Source organism: Rhododendron vialii, chromosome 4a, assembly GCF_030253575.1.
Source record: "Rhododendron vialii isolate Sample 1 chromosome 4a, ASM3025357v1".
NCBI classification, from domain to species: Eukaryota; Viridiplantae; Streptophyta; class Magnoliopsida; order Ericales; family Ericaceae; genus Rhododendron; species Rhododendron vialii.
Window position 1 is genome coordinate 15,789,225 of NC_080560.1, and position 6,089 is coordinate 15,795,313.

At 37.3% G+C, this 6,089-nt stretch overlaps 2 long non-coding RNA genes across 2 annotated transcripts; one reads left to right on the plus strand and one right to left on the minus strand.

Moving 5' to 3' along the window:
- Positions 1–1,171: 1,171 nt before the first annotated feature.
- Positions 1,172–1,770, minus strand: LOC131322639 (uncharacterized). The gene is made up of 2 exons (XR_009198907.1): positions 1,653–1,770; positions 1,172–1,576 (listed from the first exon to the last, which is right to left on the minus strand). It is a non-coding gene; the product is annotated as an uncharacterized LOC131322639 (long non-coding RNA).
- On the plus strand, positions 1,430–1,983 carry LOC131322640 (uncharacterized). The gene is made up of 2 exons (XR_009198908.1): positions 1,430–1,545; positions 1,622–1,983. It is a non-coding gene; the product is annotated as an uncharacterized LOC131322640 (long non-coding RNA).
- The last annotated feature ends 4,106 nt before the right edge of the window (positions 1,984–6,089 follow it).

Sequence of the window (6,089 nt, forward strand, 5' to 3'; positions counted from 1 at the left end):
GTCTCAGGGGTTCAAAAAAAAAATCATTGCATTTTTTTTTTTTACAAAACATGTGTGAACTTGTATGACCAACGTATGTTCATCAATATGGCATTGTATCTATGTTTATGTGGATTGTTGGAATGTGGTTGACCTGTGTCAAAAAAAAAAGGAGGAAGAAGAGAGTTTGGCCTGTGCGTAGTGGTTGTGGCAGCATGTGTTGCCATTGTGGTTGTTGCCGTTAACAGTCTTGTTCTTGGATCCCATGTGGTAAGATGCCTTTCAGATCAGCTGGAAAGTCGTGAAGGATTATGGTGGTTGTGTGTAGTGCCGAGGCTGATATGTGAAAGCTGTTATTTGTTAGTACATAAAAGAAGTGTTAGACTATTAGTAAGGTTTGTGAGCTAAATGTTTGATGTGTTTTATTTGAATTGCGCAGATTACATGTTGAGTTTTAAATACTTTTAGTAAATCTTATGAGTTATGAGGTGCATCGAGTGTAAACGTACAAAGGGTAGTATGTTTGTTAGGATCGAAGAAGGAAGAAGAAAAAGAATGCATGTTGAGGTGTGACAGGAACCATAGTTTGTCCAGGAAGTGAGTGAGAAGTATAATAGCTAGAACATTGAATTAGTGAGTGACTTCAATGTGTTGGAAGGGATGATATTTTGTTGTGGTGGTGATTGTGGTCTATTGTTGTTATAGTAGTCATTGAGGTAGTGATTTTAAGTATAGGTAAGACAAGTTGAGCCTTCGTAGAGAGTTGTAAGTATTTGAGGTTGACTTAGGAAGATAAGAGTTATAGGTAGGGTGTCTAGATACAGTATGTGCCTTCTCGACACCCAGGCGACTACCGATGAAATCCAGTTGGAAGAGGCGCTTGATCACCGCTCCTTTTAGATGGAAGTCTCGGAAAGTCAATTGGACACTAGGATTGTGTATAGGGGCTAGATCTCTAGGCTTGGGAAGAGTTATAGTGTTACAGTCGTCATTGTTGAGGTAAATGTCATGGTGGTGTCATTATGACAGGATGGTAGAAAATAGTGATAGCATTGTGTGGTAAAAAAAAAAGAAAGGGGCTATGAAACTTGTGGTGAGCGAAACTGTTAGAAGATATTGGTGTGAGAGAATTGATTCCTAGTTGATGAAGTAGTTGGAATCTTAGAATGTGATGAGAAGTATAGACATACTATTTTCAACCCCCGAGTCTTGTTGGTATTTAAGAAGGAATTTGTAAATTTGTTTGTACTTGTATTGGTAATTAAATTTTAGTATCGAGATAATCAATAGTTGTGGAAGTTCGTTAGTGCAACTATTGCACACATTGTGTAGGTATTTGGGTGATGAAATGCCGTGTGATTGTAAAGTTGGTAGAGAAATGATTAATATTGATGTTGTGTATTTGTTATGTGATATTTGAGATTGTGAAAATGGGAAACATGTGACTTAAGTAGACTAATTGATGAGAGTATTCGAGATTAATGGGTGAACAAAAAATGTGAAAGGTATTATGAAGTTGAAAAGAACGAGATTACTATTGGGCTTTCTAGAGCTATGAAATGTGAAGTGTTGGATACTTTGTGAGTCCGTGGATACTCTATGAGTCTGTGGATACTTGGTGAGTCCGTGGATACTTTGTGAGTCTGTGGATACTTGGTGAGTCCGTTGGATACTTTGTGAGTTGGTGAGTCTGCTGGATACTGAGTGAGTCTGTCAATGCGTGGATGTGTCTAGTGTTGTGTAAGCTATTAAATTGTACCATGGGTTTGTTGGAATATTTCGTGAATGAAATGTGATATTGTTTAGCTTTAACCAACATGTATGATTTGTTATGTAATCTCAATGCGTAAAATTTGCTTTTAGTATATGATGTAGAATAAACAGTGATGCTTATGTGGGTAGTTGCTACGAGTGTATGCCTTTCTTGAGTAGCAGCAACGATGTTTGGAGAACTGAGTTTAAGGAAAATAATGGATTGATAGTTTACCAGAATGGCTTTAATGTGCGTTGTGAAGAGTTATGTAGAAGTGATGTATTTCCATAGAAGTGAGTTTGAGTTTTCGGAAATAGAAACTAGTAATGATTCTAAGTGGGCTAGAGAAAGTGGAGTAGTTTTCGTCCTTCGATTGTGTGAACGTTAAACGGATGAAAGACATTCGAGGTTTATGCAGGGTAGATATAGGAGTTATGTGGGTAATAGGGATGTGAATTGGAGGTAATGGCTAGCAGTTTTGTGGTATGAATGTTTCGATAAACCAATGGAGATTAATTGTGTTCTTATGAGAGGCTAGTGAGTGCCACGAGGCAATGGACCACTTGGGAATTGTTAAGAGAGTGGTGTTGATGTTTATTGACAACAGTATTAATAGTATGAATTAGTTGTGAGAGGTGTTTACACTTGTGTTTATACTTGAAGTCGAGAGAAATATCAATAGCTTGAAGTATGAGGAGTTTGACAGTGGTGAGTGAATATTTATAGCTGAGCAAAATGCGATGAGTCGTTATGTGGTTTAAGGATTCGAGGCTTATTAGTTTTGTTCCAATGGAGATGTTTAAGGTTATTTGGATTAGTGAGTAAAAGCTTGATTCATTGATTGATGCTGGGAAAGATAGAACTTGGAGTTTAGAATTCGATTTCTTTATGGGCAGTTTAATTTGTCCTTCTAGAAAGTTCGAGAAGCACTTGGAGAACGTAAGGAGATTATTTGTTGGATTGGTATGATTGTCATATTGATATGTGGAATCTAGGACTTTTGTACAGATGTGAGAACTTGAGGATTTGATGAAGATGATAAGGGTCCGTGAGTGAGTCTTGAGTGGTAGAACCATACCGATAGTGAGGGTGTGGAGTAATCAGGATAAGAAAAGTCTACGTAGAAAGGAGAGAATGACATGACGATTATGAGATTGCAGTATGAGGTTTGATATTACGGTTGGTGACTCAGCTGGGCTAGGTTTAGCAAAATTTCGAGGACGAAATTCCTTTAAGGAGAGTAGGATGTAGAGACCCGTATTTTCAAAAATCGCTTAAAGGTTGTATTAATATTCAAATTTTGAATAAATGTGAAATTTGTTGGAATTATTTAATTTGGGTCTTAAGTAATAAAGATTGAAAGTGGAGGGAGTGCAAGTGTGATTAGTATGTGTCTTAGTATATATATCTGTGTGTGGGGGTGTAGGGGATTAAAATCCCCAATCCATTCTCTCTCCACTCTCCCGATCTCTCTCCCTCTCCTTCGGCCCTCTCTCTCTCTCCACTCCTCCACTCTCAAACTCTCTCCCAAACTCAAAACCCATGAAAAACAGCCATCATTCTACCTTCGTCGCGTGTTCACGAGCTCGTTGTTCATTGGGTTTGGCTCGGCAATTAGTGTGCTTGGCGTATTTCGAGATTTGAGTTTTAGAGCTTGCGTGGCCCGATCTCTCTTCATGTTTGCTTTCCGACTTCGAGTTAGGGATTTCTTACTCTCTCTATGTATTTATGAGGTGATTATGTGCTTGGATCGTGCCTTGATTCATTGTTGTTGTTGGGATTTTGTCTTTCGAAGTCTGAAAATTCGCTGAAAAACTCCGGGGTATTGATACCCCAAAACGGGGTATTGATACCCCAGCCTTTTCTGGACAACAGTCGTCCAGGTATCGATACCTCATTTTGGGGTATTGATACCCCCCTTATTTTCTGGACTGTTTTGACACATCTTGTTCTTCTCATACTCGTTTAAACCCCGATCACTTTTAGCACGCTTTAAACCCTTTTGAATCGCTTCTAAACTTGATTGTTCATACCTCGAAAGATTTGTTGACCAATCGATCTCCTTGGGCTCTCGTCATAACTTAGAAAAGTGTAGAATCAAATGATAAGGATACTCGTGCATTATTTAAGCTCTTTGTCGACTGAAGTAGATTTTGTGGCTTTTATTAATGATCGATATAGACTTGTTAAGCGTTATAACATGATGTGATGATTGGTGAATTAAGAAACGTACTATGGAGTCGTCATTGAATATCGTAGGCCATAAAGTATATCGTAGGGTGCATGGTTGGTTGATAAGGGTCTGTCAAATAGTCTAAACGGTAATAGAGTAATTTGTATCCTCCTCATTCGTCGTGTTGGATCTTTCAAACTTCCTTTGGTGTTCGTTGTACGGAATTTTAGTATAGAACTTAATGGGTGGTGCATTGTAAAGTCATTAGTGGATTCGATGCATGACGTGGGACATCGTGATAGACTTAGAAGAATAACGTGAGCTTAAGGTGTTTATTTATGTATAAGGGGACGTGTCTATGAGTTTGTTAAACCTTGTGTGACGATGAATGAAAGAATATGACCTTGGGAACGTTGTCTTCTTATATGTGGATTGGTAATGTGTGTGTGTGTATGTGTATGTTAATAATTTTGAATTGAGGGTCCTGCAACGCAAGGTGCGGTAATGCGGGGACTCTAGAGGGCCCGCAACGCAAGGTGTGGTAATGCGGAAACCCAGGTGGAAAGAATTCACTGTAACGTAAGGGGTGGTAATACGGTTGAATGTCTCGCATGATGAAGAAAGTTATGATTGGTTAAAGAAGTTTGTGATGTTGTTGAGTTGTTTGTTGCTCGAGATGGTAACTGTCGAACAAAGAAATAAATGATTGATTTTATCAAAGTTTTGAAAAGAAAGGAATTTGGTTTTGGAAAAAGGATTTTTATGCAAAATCCTCTAGTATTCCTAGGCGAATCAACGGTTCCGATATTTGGACACAAATCAATGGATTCCGGTATTCAAACGAATCAACGGAGCTTGGCCCGTAAAGGTCGAAAGTTTTTCTCAAAGTTATTTTAGCAATCAAAAGGAAATATTTTCTTTTTATAAAAAAGGCTTGAAGGTAAATGGTAAGAAATGAGGAAAGGTAAAGGTGGTATTCATTTGAGGAGTCTTAAAATGATTTGAGAAACAGTATTGGGTTGATTAGATTGATTTGTGCTCAAAGTTGCTCCTAGTTACTGTACGAATGGTTAGGCATATCTATAAGACGTATTTAATTCCGCAGTCGTTGTTTGTCGGTTCATTGTGCTTCTTGTATCTTCTATCGTTCATTGGAAATTATTCATTCTTATAGCATGTTTCATCGCATTTATATATAGCTTGAGTATAGAATTCTCTACTGGGCTAGTGTAGCTCAACCTATCATTTTTAGGTACATCTCAAGGATTCGACACGGAGTGCATGGTGTGCAAGCGTGGCTTCATGCCCTTTTGAATGCCGTCTTTGTGAAGTGATTCCATCATCGTTTGTATGATCTTTTGTAAAGATGTAAATTGTAAATTCAATTGAACTCTTTAACTTCAAATATTATGTAACCTCTAAATCTACTCTTTTAATTAGCCATGGAGTTTAGGCCGTAGTGCCAATGTTGTAAAACCTTAAACTTGGAAACTTGGTTTGTAAATGATCATTTGAAACTCTCTCTTTGGGGTATTATCTGTAATATGCGAGGTTCATTTATTGAAATGAATTATTTATTTATGTTGAAAATCTAGGGCGTGACAGTAACAGTTAAAATAAACTGGACCATTATGTAAGCTTGACTCCATTAATCATAACAGACTATCACTGTGCACTGTGAATCTACTATCTCTTAGGGATAATAAGACTGAAGAGTTTAGTCCTTTTCTTGTAAGGGGTTTAATTGCAACTTGTACTAATCCTACATGAATATAGCTATATCCTCTTTCGAGGTGTCGTTTGACTGATTCTTTACTAAGAAGTGTGCATCTTTCTTCTTATTTAGTAATAGCATAAACATGTTCTACAGTTTTTTCTACTTGATCAGCTCTAAAAGTATCCTCTAAAAAATTTGATTTGTAAATTTCTTTTACTGGGATTTTAGGTATATTTCAATTTTCTAATTCTGTATCTAAATCCTTGTACTCATATTCTTCTTGATTGACTATGTCTGGAAATTCAGATAACGAAGCCATTGAGGAGCTGGCTGAAGAACTACACTTGAATAATCTATTCATTGTACTTAATCCTAGAGATTCTTCTTTTAATATTTTAATCCTAGACAACCATATTTAAGACATATCCTGTATACACGCATACCCTAGTTTTAGTCCTATCCTTCAC